We start from the raw sequence: 13,528 nt of genomic DNA on the forward strand, positions 1-13,528 counted from the left end.
TTTACAGATACATTCTGTTTATTGTCCACTATTAGGGATTAATCATATCAATGAAAAGTTGTTTTAATAAAAATATCATTAAAGTAATGTAAAAATATTATTTTTATAGATTTTCAGAAAGCATTCTGTGATATGAGATCAGACTGTAAGAGCAGGATGGTTAACTTTTAGAAACTTCAGTTTTAGAAACTTTTAAAAATGAAAACTCATAGAAAGTTAATTAACACTGAGTGAAAATTTTGAAATTCTTTAAAATAAGTCATGAAGAATCACAAAAAATATTTATTTGCCAAATTTTTCATAGATTTGATCTAGTAGAACACAAGTCCTCTTAACTTTGCCAAATTGTATTTGTTCCCAATGAACACAATTCCACTTAACTCTGACTTTCCTAATAAACATTTCATGGTTAAGATTAGGAAATATATTATTACTCAGAAATCAATTTACACGGCCTTACTTTTATTTCAGATGTAAATATTTTAAGTACTGAATTGTGTTAAACTTGGAAACAAGATAAATAAAATAAAGGTCTCAACATTATTCATTATTAATCTTCATATGGCAACAATTTTCAAGAAGTGGAGGGTATTTAGTGCTAAATTAAAGCAGACTTATGATAGAACTCGACATTATAATGACATTAGTATCAAGGATGATAATAATTTATGTGTGTCCACAATTTAGTAATGATTTCCCAGTGTACTAAGTAGGAAATGTATTCATTTAAATGAGATTAATTCTGTCCAGGTAGGTAAGTAGCATACTCAGGCCCATGAATAATTCTATCCTGTGTCTGTACATAAGTGTTACATTGTATGGAGAGAAAGGAAACGTCCTCACGTCCAGACAACATGCAATTCAATAGGGAGATTTGCAATGATGGAACAAACAAACTATTGATGCAAGTTAGGCTCTTAAGAACAATGTAGAGATAGAGGTAGATGTAGATAGCTATAGATACAAATACAGATGGGTGTATATAGATGTGTGTGTGTATATATATATATATATATAGAGAGAGAGAGAGAGAGAGAGAAAGAGAGAGAGAGAGAGGTCATATCATTCTGGTTTATGTCAAATCATAAGATTGAGGCCTTAATCCTTTCTTTTGCTACCTTCTCTACTTTATCCAAGTCTAAGACAACTTTTCCATGGCCATCATGGAAAGAAGTCACCTCTCCACACCTGCCCAGCTGAGCCAAGACAGGGAATGTTTCTAGTGGTCAAATTCTTAGTGACCTCCTCTAAGGTCACTAAGGTCCTCTAAGGTCCTCTAAGGTGGTGACCTCCTCTAAGGTCACTAAGGTCCTCTAAGGTCCTCTAAGGTGGTGACCTCCTCTCTGTCGGCACAGTTCTTGGGTTCAGGGGGCTCTGTTCCTCAAGAGAACCCACTGCAACAGACTGAAGGCAGATCTTCCCCTCCGTGTAAAAAACATTAGGGAACTTACAGAGAAGCTATAAACTTAAAATCGGTTGACTTACATTTTTAATAATGTGTGTATCAGAAAATTTATGGGTTTTTTGTAGTGCCTATAAAACTATAAAAATCCCCCTAGTTTTTAATACATTTTTACATCTTTCTACAAAACGAATCCCCTGGGAAATATTTATTAGAAAAAGACTTTGGAATTTCACTTTTTGAAGCACATTCCATGAAGTGCAGCATAATCAGACATATTATATTGTAAAATTAAGTAGAGTAAAATATTGAACATTACCAATTAAAATTATAAATGTTAGCAGGAGAAAATGGTGCGAAGTATCCAGTGCCCTAAGTATAAAGACAAGACAAATTATGCCTGTACCAGGTAGGATTTTCATGATCTAGAGATTTCTGGAAACGAATTTCACAAGAGTGCTAGACACTTTGCTCTATTAGGATACCTATTGGGCAGATACCCATTTGAAGCTCCCTGAAGCATTTGCATTTCTCCATACTTAAGGTGCTTGCCAGATATAAATATGAAAATAGATCATTTCTAATTCAAAGGAGTGCCCGTTCCATGCTTGGCATTATACATTCCAATGCTTGGAATTTAGCATTGCCACCGCAATTAAAACCAATTCTTTGAAACTGGATTACTCATTCGATGTGCCTTACATTAACCGCAGCACCACCTACCATACTGAAAATACACGTCCAAAAGAGAGAGGATATCTTTCCCAGGAAAGCCTGCCTCAGAATGATTATTTCTAGCTGATGTTACAGAAAAAGCTTCGACAACAGGCACATATCAATTCCGCACAATTCAGCTTGTCCTTCTATGATTGATGTATAATGGTTACTATTGTAGCTCTTCCAAACACTCTTGTTCCTCTTCGTCACTCTCTATCATACCATGACTTGAAAGACAATGAGCATGATGCTGCTTTTGAAAAGCTTTGATCTACTGCAGCATCTAGAAGCAGAACTGAAAAGAAAGAAAGGGGGATGGGAATTTCAGAAAACTAGCCCAGTGGCTGCTCGTTCTGATGCAGAGCATAAACCATTAGCAACCCAAAGATTAGAATGAATGTAGTTCAATTAATGCAAGAAAACGGCCAGTGCTTGATGTGTTTCTGTCAATCATATTACAGCAATAACTATAATTTGGAAGTTGAAAAAATAGGAAGGCTTATATTAGGATTAAAACTCAAGTTTTTGTTTTGTTTTGTTTTTTTGGACTGGAATGTGTTTTATGGCAACTGAAAATACAAATATTCTATTTTCCCTATGCTTTTGGATCCAAAATATCAGCATAAATGAAAATGAAGTAAAACGTATTAGGAACAAATAAACAATGTTATTTCCAATAAAAGTTCTACATTTAAAATTCCTCTTATTGCCTTGGGCTCTTCACACTGTCTGGTATATTTTGAAATATTATACCCTGGAAGGTGATTTTATAATGCAAGTTTATTATTTTTCCTGCCATGGTTAAGCAATAGAAAGTGGAACATTTCATCTTATTGCTTGTTGCTTAGAATAAAATACTTTTAAACTTCCACTACTGTGTTCCATAGTGCTGAAAGTATATATAGAACAAAATATTGTCTACCTTGTCCTTGTCTTTACTATATTAATCCCAGTTATTTTATATTTGTATTTGTAAAGAGAAAAAAGATAGAAGTTTACTGACTTTAGGATTAAACACTTAAAATATATTTGTTCTTTCAATTTACAGCAAATGCTTTATAAAAAGAGAGCATCAGTCTTCATTAATTAAAAAGATTTTTTAAAAGTATAGCACTTTTTATTCTAGAGATTTCCTGTATTATATAGGTAAATTATTATATTATTTTTGTGATTGCTGTAGAGTTTAGAATGTACTTCAACCTTGAAATATAATTTCATGTCTAGTGTAAGAACCCTACAATAGTATTTATTCTTTCATTCCCTCCCTCTTAATGCTATATGCTGTTTTTGTCATAATTTTTACATCTATATATGTCAAAACTACACAATGCACTGTTAATTCTTCTGCATTATCTTTTAAAGCAACTAAAACTATGAAAAAAAGCTACTGTAAATTACCATTATTTTTACCCTTTCCACTCCACTGTTTCTCTAGGTAGGTCTCAATTTCCATCCAATATCATATTTCTCTGTCTAAATAACTTTCTATAACATTCCTTTTAACACAGGCCTGATGGTCATAAGTTCTCTCAGCTTTTGATTCCCTGAAAAAGTCTCTATTTTGCATTCACTTTTTTAACGATATTTTTGCTGAGTATCAAAGTCTGTGATGAGAGATTTTTCTATCATTACTTTGAAGAAGAGTGAAGATGCCATTCCATATTCTTCTAGGCTGTATAGTTTCTAAGGAAAAGAGCGGTGACATTATTATCTTTGTTCCTCTCTATGTAATGTACTTTTTTATTTGTTTTTTCTGTTTGCTTTCCAGATTTTTCTTTTTCTTTTTTTTTACATCTTTATTGGAGTATAATTGCTTTCCAGTGGTGTGTTAGTTTCTGCTTTATAACAAAGTGAATCACTTATACATATACATATGTTCCCATATCTCTTCACTCTTGCGTCTCCCTCCCTCCCACCCTCCCTATCCCAGCCCTCTAGGTGGTCACAAAGCACCGAGCTAATCTCCCTGTGCTATATGGCTGCTTCCCACTAGCTATCTATTTTACGTTTGGTAGTGTATATATGTCCATGCCACTCTCTCGCTGTGTCATAGCTTACCCTTCCCCCTCCCCATATCCTCAAGTCCATTCTCTAGTAGGTCTCTCTCTTTATTCCTGTCTTACCCCTAGTTTCTTCATGACATTTTTTTTTTTAATTCCATATATATGTGTTAGCATACGGTATTTATCTTTCTCTTTCTGACTTACTTCACTCTGTATGACACACTGTAGGTCCATCCACCTCATTACAAATAGCTCAATTTCATTTCTTTTTATGGATGAGTAATATTGTTTATCTCTGGGCTTTCTATCTTGTTATATTGATCTATCGTTCTGTTTTTTTGCCAGTACCATATTGTCTTGATTACTGTAGCTTTGTAGTATAGTCTGAAGTCCAGGAGCCTGATTCCTCCAGCTCCGTTTTTCGTTCTCAAGATTGCTTTGGCTATTTGGGGTCTTCTGTCTTTCCGTACAAATTCTGGAATTTTTTGTTCTAGTTCTGTGAAAAACACCAGTGGTAGTTTGACAGGGATTGCATTGAATCTGTAGATTGCTTTGGGTAATAGAGTCATTTTCACAATGTTGATTCTTCAAATCCAAGAACATGGTATATCTCTCCATCTATTTGTATCATCTTTAATTTCTTTCATCAGTGTCTTATAATTTTCTGCATACAGGTCTTTTGTCCCCTTAGGTAGGTTTATTCCTAGATATTTTATTCTTTTTGTTGCAGTAGTAAATGGGAGTATTTTCTTGATTTCACTTTCAGATTTTTCATCATTAGTGTATAGGAATGCCAGAGATTTCTCTGCATTAATTTTGTATCCTGCTACTTTACCAAATTCATTGATTAGCTCTAGTAGTTTTCTGGTAGCATCTTTAGAGGAATCTCTATATGTATAATATCATGTCATCTGCAAACAGTGACAGCTTTACTTCTTCGTTTCCAATTTGGATTCCTTTTATTTCCTTTTCTTCTCTGATTGCTGAGGCTAAAACTTCCAAAACTATGTTGAATAAGAGTGGTGAGAGTGGGCAACCTTGTCTTGTTCCTGATCTTAGTGGAAATGCTTTCAGTTTTTCACCATTGAGGACGATGTTGGCTGTGGGTTTGTCATATATGGCCTTTATTATGTTGAGGAAAGTTCCCTCTATGCCTACTTTCTGCAGGGTTTTTATCATAAATGTGTGTTGAATTTTGTCAAAAGCTTTCTCTGCATCTATTGAGACGATCATATGGTTTTTCTCCTTCAATTTGTTAATATGGTGTATCACGTTGATAGATTTGCGTATATTGAAGAATCCTTGCATTCCTGGAATAAACCCCACTTGATCATGGTGTGTGATCCGTTTAATGTGCTGTTGGATTCTGTTTGCTAGTATTTTGTTGAGGATTTTTGCATCTATGTTCATCAGTGATATTGGCCTGTAGGTTTCTTTCTTTGTGACATCTTTGTCTGGTTTTCGTATCAGGGTGATAGTGGCCTCGTAGAATGAGTTTGGGAGTGTTCCTCCCTCTGCTATATTTTGGAAGAGTTTGAGAAGGATAGGTGTTAGCTCTTCTCTAAATGTTTGATAGAATTCTCTTGTGAAGCCATCTGGTCCTGGGCTTTTGTTTGTTGAAAGATTTTTAATCACAGTTTCAATTTCGGTGCTTGTGATTGGTGTGTTCATATTTTCTATTTCTTGCTGATTCAGTCTTGGCAGGTTGTGCATTTCTAAGAATTTGTCCATTTCTTCCAGGTTGTCCATTTTATTGGCATAGAGTTGCTTGTAGTAATCTCTCATGATCTTTTGTATTTCTGCAGTGTCAGTTGTTACTTCTCCTTTTTCATTTCTAATTCTATTATCTGAGTCTTCTCCCTTTTATTCTTTTTTTTTTCTGCGGTACACGGGCCTCTCACTGCTGTGGCCTCCCCCGATGCGGAGCACAGGCTCCGGACGCACGCAGGCTCAGCGGCCATGGCTCATGGGCCCAGCCGCTCCGCGGCATGTGGGATCCTCCCAGACCGGGACACGAACCCATGTCTCCTGCATCGGCAGGCGGACTCCCAACCACTGCGCCACCAGGGAAGCCCCTCCCTTTTATTCTTGATGAGTCTGGCTAATGGTTTATGAATTTTATCTTCTCAAAGAACCAGATTTTAGTTTTATTGATCTTTGCTATCGTTTCCTTCATTTCTTTTTCATTTATTTCTGATCTGATCTTTATGATTTCTTTCCTTCTGCTAACTTTGGGGGTTTTTTGGTTCTTCTTTCTCTAATTCCTTTAGGTGCAAGGTTAGGTTGTTTTTTCGAGATGTTTCCTGTTTCTTAAGGTAGGATTGTATTGCTATAAACTTCCCTCTTAGAACTGCTTTTGCTGCATCCCATAGGTTTTGGGTCGTTGTGTCTCCATTGTCATTTGTTTCTAGGTATTTTTTGATTTCCTCTTTGATTTTTTCAGTGATCATTTCGTTATTAAGTAGTGTATTGTTTAGCCTCCATGTGTTTTTATTTTTTACAGATCTCTTCCTGTAATTGATATCTAGTCTTATAGCGTTGTTGTCGGAAATGTTACTTGATACAATTTCAATTTTCTTGAATTTACCAAAGTTTGATTTGTGACCCAAGATATGATCTATCCTAGAGAATGTTCCATGAGCACTTTAGAAAAATGTGTATTCTATTTTTTTTGGATGGAATGTCGTATAAATATCAATTAAGTCCATCTTGTTTAATGTATCATTTAAAGCTTGTGTTTCCTTATTTATTTTCATTTTGGATGATCTGTCCATTGGTGAAAGTGGGGTGTTAAACTCCCCTACTATGAATGTGTTACTGTCAATTTCCCCTTTTATGGCTGTTAGTATTTGCCTTATGTATTGAGGTGCTCCTATGTTGGGTGCATAAATATTTACACTTGTTATATCTTCTTCTTGGATCGATCCCTTGATCATTATGTAGTGTACTTCTTTGTCTCCTCTAATAGTCTTTATTTTAAAGTCTATTTTGTCTGATATGAGAATTGCTACTCCAGCTTTCTTTTGGTTTCCATTTGCATGGAATATCTTTTTCCATCCCCTTACTTTCAGTCTGTATGTGTCTCTAGGTCTGAAGTGGACAGCATATATATGGGTCTTGTTTTTGTATCCATTCAGCCAGTCTGTTTGTTTTGGTGGGAGCATTTAATCCATTTACATTTAAGGTAATTATAGATATGTATGTTCCTATTACCATTTTCTTAATTGTTTTGGGTTCGTTATTGTAGGTCTTTTCCTTCTCTTGTGTTTCTTGCCTAGAGAAGTTCCTTTAGCATTTGTTGTAAAGCTGGTTTGGTGGTGCTGAACTCTCTCAGCTTTTGCTTGTCTGTAAATGTTTTAATTTCTTCATCAAATCTGAATGAGATCCTTGCTGGGTAGAGTAATCTTGGTTGTAGGTTTTTCTCCTTCATCACTTTAAATATGTCCTGCTAGTCCCTTCTGGCTTGCAGAGTTTCGGCTGAAAGATCAGCTGTTAACCTTATGGGGATTCCCTTGTGTGTTTTTTGTTGTTTTTCCTTTGCTGCTTTTAATATGTTTTCTTTGTATTTAATTTTTGACAGTTTGATTAATATGTGTCTTGGCATGTTTCTCCTTGGATTTATCCTGTATGGGACTCTCTGTGCTTCCTGGACTTGATTAACTATTTCCTTTCGCATATTAGGGAAGTTTTCAACTATAATCTCTTCAAAATATTTTCTCAGTCCCTTTCTTTTTCTCTTCTTCTTCTGGAACCCCTATAATTTGAATGTTGTTGCCTTTAATGTTGTCCCAGATGTCTCTGAGTCTGTCCTCAGTTCTTTTCATTCTTTTTTCTTTATTCTGCTCTGCAGTAGTTATTTCCACTATTTTATCTTCCAGGTCATTTAGCCGTTCTTCTGCCTCAGTTTTTCTGCTATTGATCCCATCTAGAGTATTTTTAATTTTATTTATTGTGTTGTTCATCGTTGTTTGTTTCATCTTTAGTTCTTCTAGGTCCTTGTTAAATGTTTCTTGCATCTTGTCTATTCTATTTCCAAGATTTTGGATCATCTTTACTGTCATTATTCTGAATTCTTTTTCAGGTAGACTGCCTATTTCCTCTTCATTTGTTAGGTCTGGTGGGTTTTTATCTTGCTCCTTCATCTGCTGTGTGTTTTTCTGTCTTCTCATTTTGCTTATCTTACTGTGTTTGGGGTCTCCTTTTTGCAGGCTGCAGGTTCGTAGTTCCCGTTGTTTTTGGTGTCTGTCCCAGTGGCTCAAGTTGGTTCAGTGGGTTGTGTAGGCTTCCTGGTGGAGGGGAGTAGTGCCTGTGTTCTGGTGGATGAGGCTGCATCTTGTCTTTCTGGTGGGCAGGTCCACGTCTGGTGGTGTGTTTTGGGGTGCCTGTGGACTTATTATGATTTTAGGCAGCCTCTCGGCTAATGGGTGGGGTTGTGTTCCTGCCTTGCTAGTTGTTTGTCATAGGGCGTCCAGCACTGTAGCTTGCTGGTCGTTGAGTGAAACTGGGTGCTGGTGTTGATATGGAGATTTGTGGGAGATTTTCGCTGTTTGATATTATGTGGAGCTGGGAGGTCCCTTGTGGACCAGTGTCCTGAAGTTGGCTCTCCCACCTCGGAGGCACAGCACTGACTCCTGGCTGCAGCACCAAGAACCTTTCATCCACACGGGTCAGAATAAAAGGGAGAAAAATTAGAAAGAAAGAAAGCAGAAAGCAAGCAAGCAAGCAAGAAAGAAGGAAGGAAGGAAAGAAAGAAGATAAAGGAAAGTAAGATAAAATAAAATAAAGTTATTAAAATAAAAAACAATTATTAAGAAAAAACAATTTTTTTAAGAAAAAACAAACAAACAAAAAAAACCGAATGGATAGAACCCTAGGACAAATGGTGAAAGCAAAGCTATATGGACAAAATCACACACAGAAGCATACACATATACACTCACAAAAAGAGGAAAAGGGGAAAAATCATAAATCTTGCTCTCAAAGTCCACCTCCTCAATTTGGGATGATTCATTGTCTATTCATGTATTGCACAGATGCAGGGTACATCAAGTTGATTGTGGAGCTTTAATCCACTGCTTCTGAGGCTGCTGGGAGAGATTTCCCTTTCTCTTCTTTGTTCGCACAGTTCCCGGGGCTCAGCTTTGGATTTGGCCCTGCATCTGCCTGTAGGTCGCCCGGAGGTTGTCTGTTCTTCGCTCAGACAGGATGCGGTTAAAGGAGCAGCTGCTTCGAGGACTCTGGCTCACTCAGGCCAGGTGGAGGGAGGGGTGGGGTGCGGGGTGAGCCTGCGGCGGCAGAGGCCGGCAGGACGTTCCACCAGCCTGTGGCATTTTCCCGGGGAAGTTGTCCCTGGATCCCAGGATCCTGGCAGTGGCGGGCTGCACAGGCTCCCTGGAAGGGCGGTGTGGATAGTGACCTGTGCTCGCACACAGTTTTCCTGGTGGCAGCAGCAGCAGCCTTAGCGTCTCATGCCTGTCTCTGGGGTCCGCGCTCTTAGCTGCAGCTCGCGCCCATCTCTGGAGCTCCTTTAAGCAGCGCTCTTAATCCCCTCTCCTCCCGCACCAGGAAACAAAGAGGGAAGAAAAATTCTCTTGCATCTTTGGCAGGTCCAGACTTTTCCCCAGACTCCTTGCTGGTTAGCCGTGGCGCACTAGCCCCCTTCAGGCTGTGTTCACGCCGCCAACCCCAGTCCTCTCCCTGAGCTGTGACCGAAGCCCGAGCTTCAGCTCCGAGCCCCGCCCGCCCCGGTGGGTGAGCAGACAAGCCTCGGGCTGGTGAGTGCCGGTCGGCACCGATCCTCTGTGCGAGAATCTCTCCGCTTTGCCCTCCGCACCCCTGTTGCTGCGCTCTCCTCAGCGGCTCCGAAACTTTCCCCCTCCGCCACCTGCAGTCTCCGCCCGTGAAGAGGCTTCCTAGTGTGTGGGAACTTTTCCTCCTTCACAGCTCCCTCCCACTAGTGCAGGTCCCATCCCTATTCTTTTGTCTCTGTTTATTCTTTTTTCTTTTGCCCTACCCAGGTACGTGGGGAGTTTCTTGCCTTTTGGGAGGTCTGAGGTCTTCTGCCAGCATTCAGTAGGTGTTCCGTAGGAGTTGTTCCACGTGTAGATGTATTTCTGGTGTATCTGTGGGGAGGAAGGTGATCTCTGCATGTTACTCTTCCGGCATCTTCCCAATTCCCCCCAGATTTTTCTTTTTATCATTGAGTTTTAGCTGTTTGACTCTAATGTGTGTAGCTGTGTTTTGGGGAATTTATCCTTTTAGAGATTCTTTGGGATTCATGGATCTGTGGCTTTTTTTTTCATAAATTTTGAAAAATTTCCTGGCCATTATCTCTTTGTTCTCTTATTCTATCTCATCCTTTCTCTCTTCTTTCGAGATTCAAATTTCATGTATGTTAGGCCATTTGATATTGTCCTGAAGTTCTTGGGTGCTCTGTTCTGTTGTGAGTTATTTTTTTCCCCCAGTTTTTATCTCTGAGTTTCTCTTTGGATAATTTCTATTGATGTACCTGCAAATTTAGTTTTCTCAGCTCTATTTGGTCTGCTGATGATACCATTAAAGGAATTCTCCATCTCTGACATTGTATGCTTTATTTTTAGTATTCTCATTTGAGATTTAAAATAGTTTCTTTCAGCCTGCTGAATCTTGCATCTGTTCATACATGTTATCAACTTTTTTGGCAAGATTTATACTAATTATAGTTATTTTAAATTCTCTTATTAGATTATTCTAACATGTCGGCCATTTTGAAATTGGATCTTCTGATTACCTCGATTATGGATTGGCTTTTCTTGCTTTTTTGTCTGATAATTTTGCATTGAATGCTGGATATCATATGTAGAATAGCAGAGACTAAAGGAAATAGTATTTATGCCTGAAAATGAGCATACCTCTTCGTTTGTCATGCTTCTATTGTGTGGGGTTGTTATTCTAATCAGGACTTGGCTTGTTTTGGGTTTTGTTGCTGCTCTCCTAACCTTTTCCCACAGACTTCAAACACATATAGCAGTTGGTTATCATTACCTCATGCTTAGAATGGGAACAAATGTGCCAGAAGTTCTTTCTCCTTATTCTTGGTCCACCTTCATGATCAACAATATCGGCATGATTTACAAATATCTTCTGGTTGTCTTTTTCATTTTCTAGATGGTGCCCTTAGAAGCACAAAAGTTTTAATTTTCATGAAGTTCAATTTATTTATTGTTTGTCTTGTTGCTCCTGCTTTTGGAGCAGTCATATCTGAGAAACCACTGTGAAATCCAAGGTCATTAACATTACCTCTATGTTTTCTTCTAAGACTTTTATAGCTTTAGCTTTTACATTTAGACTAATCCATTTTGTGTAAATTATTGTATATGGTGTGAGGAAGGGGACCAAATTCATTCTTTTGCAAATGGATATCCAGTTGTCTTAGCCATTTTTATTGAAAAGGTGATTGTTTTCCCATTGAATGGTGTTGGCACCCTTGTTGAAAAGTAGTTGACCATATATAGGTTTATAAACCTATAAATCATAGGTTTATATCTGAACTCTGAATTCTATTCTACTGATCTATATGTCTATCCTTGGTCCAAGACCACACTGTGTTGGTTACTCAAACTTTGCAGTAACTTCTGAAATAGGGAAGAATGCATCTTCTAACTTTAGTATTCTGTTTCAAACTTATTTTGGCTATTCTGGGTGACTTGAAATTCCATATGAATTTTGGAGTCAGCTTGTTAATTTCTATAAAGAAGTCAGCTGCAATTTTTATGAGGATTGTGTTGCATCTGTAGATAAATTTGGGAAGTATTGCCATCATAAAATATTAAGTATTCTGATTTATGAACAAGGAAGTTTTCCAATTATTACATCTTCTTTATTTTACTATTGCTTTGTAATTTTCAGAGTATAAGATTTATATTTCTTTTATTAAATTCCTTCCTAAGTATTTAATTCTTTCTGACACTATCATAAAAAGATTTTTAAAATTTCATTTTTGGATTGTTCATTGCAAGTCAATATAAATAAAATTGATGTTCGTATATTGATAATGTATCCTGCAAACTTAAGTGAACTTGTTTATTGTAATTGTTTCTTTCAGTTCACTTGTTTGTCTTGTTATTTATTAGTTCTAATTCTTTTTAGTGAATTTATTAGGATTTTCTATACATAAGGTTATGTCATCTACAAATAGAGATAGTTTTACTTCTTCCTCTCCAATCTGGATGACTTTTATTTCTTTTGCCTGACTAGTTGCCCTTACTAAAACCTCCAGTACAATGTTGAATAGAAACAGTGAGGAAGGATATTTTTATGTTTTCCTGATCTTAGGGGATATCCAGCTTTTTATCAGTGACTATGATATTAGCTGTGATTTTTCAATAGATGCCCTTTGTCAAGTTGAGAATGATCCCTTCTATTCCTAATTTGTTGAGTGTCTTTATTATCAAAAGGTATTAGATCCTGTCAAATGTTTTTCTGGCATCTAATGAGATGACTATGTGACTTTTATTTTTTACTATATTGATGTAATGTATTATTTTCAAATGTTGAACCTACCTTGCATTCCTGGGATAAATCCCATTTGGTCATGGTGTATAATTCATTTTTTATGTTGCTGGATTTGGTTTACTAGTATTTTGTTGAGGGTTTTTGAACCTATGTTCATAAGAGATACTGGTCTGTATTTTTGTTTTCTTATAATTTTTTTGTCTGATTTTGATATCAGGGTAATACTGAACTCATACAAAGAGTTGGGAAATGTTTTCTCCTCTTCTAATTTTTAGAAGAATTTGTGAATAACTGTTTTCCATTTTTCTTTAAATGTGTGGTAGAATTTAGTGGCAAAGCCATCTGAGTCTGGGCTTTTTTGTTGGATTTTTAAGTAAACTATTTCCTCAGTCTCTTTATGTTATAGGGTCCAGTCAGATTGCCTTTTATTTTCTGGAGTCAATTTCAGTAGTTCATACATTTTTAAAATATTGTCCATTTCATCTAAATTATCTAATTTGTTGGCATACAAGTGTATATAGTATTCTCTTTAAATCCTTTTTATTTCTATAAGGCAATAGTAGTGTCTCCTCTTTCACTTCTGATTCTAGTAACTTGAGTCTTCTCTCTTTTTTTCTTGGTCAATCTAGCTAAAGATTTGTCAATTTTATTGATCTTTTCAAAGAACCAGCTTTTGGTTTTCATTGATTATTCTCTTGTTTGTCTATTCCCTATTTCATTCATTTCTGCTCTATTCTTTATTATTTCTGCTTGCTTTCAGTTTAGTTTTCTTTTCTTTTTCAGTGTCTAAAGGTGAAAGTTTAGGCTATTGATTTGCAATCTTTTTTCCTATTATAGGCATTTACTACTATAAATTTACCTCTAAGCACTGCTTTAGTCCCATCCAATAAGTTTCAGTACATTGTCTTCATTT

The sequence above is a fragment of the Aethalodelphis obliquidens genome, unplaced genomic scaffold (assembly GCF_003676395.1).
Source record: "Aethalodelphis obliquidens isolate GAN/ISIS:26980383/991018 unplaced genomic scaffold, ASM367639v1 scaffold23, whole genome shotgun sequence".
Classification (NCBI taxonomy): Eukaryota; Metazoa; Chordata; class Mammalia; order Artiodactyla; family Delphinidae; genus Aethalodelphis; species Aethalodelphis obliquidens.